This window comes from Salvelinus sp. IW2-2015, linkage group LG13 (assembly GCF_002910315.2).
Source record: "Salvelinus sp. IW2-2015 linkage group LG13, ASM291031v2, whole genome shotgun sequence".
Classification (NCBI taxonomy): Eukaryota; Metazoa; Chordata; class Actinopteri; order Salmoniformes; family Salmonidae; genus Salvelinus; species Salvelinus sp. IW2-2015.
In genome coordinates, this window is record NC_036853.1 from 49,766,131 (window position 1) to 49,766,489 (window position 359).

Consider the following 359-nt stretch of genomic DNA (forward strand, 5'->3'; position numbering starts at 1 on the left):
TGGGTTAACCCTTTCATTCACAGCAAGAAACCCTGATGCAGCCAACTGAGCTATATTCTTCCTCTGTGAGCTTATTTAACTACTGCACAGGGAAAGGCCGATACAAACAATACCGATGTCATCTTCCCTATTGTACAGAGTAAGAGCTGTGTTTCCCTATGGTCATGTTGGCGGTTGTAAGGGCTTGACCTCAGAGTAATGGTTTAATCTAGTCAAAACAGAGCAAAGAAGTTTCCTGAATGTGGGAAAGCTTTGTATTATTATGATGAAACCCACTTTCCATCCATCATTACACAGACTAGCCACATGACCACCATCCAACCTAATGGTCAGCAGACAACAGCAGTTCTCCATCACTG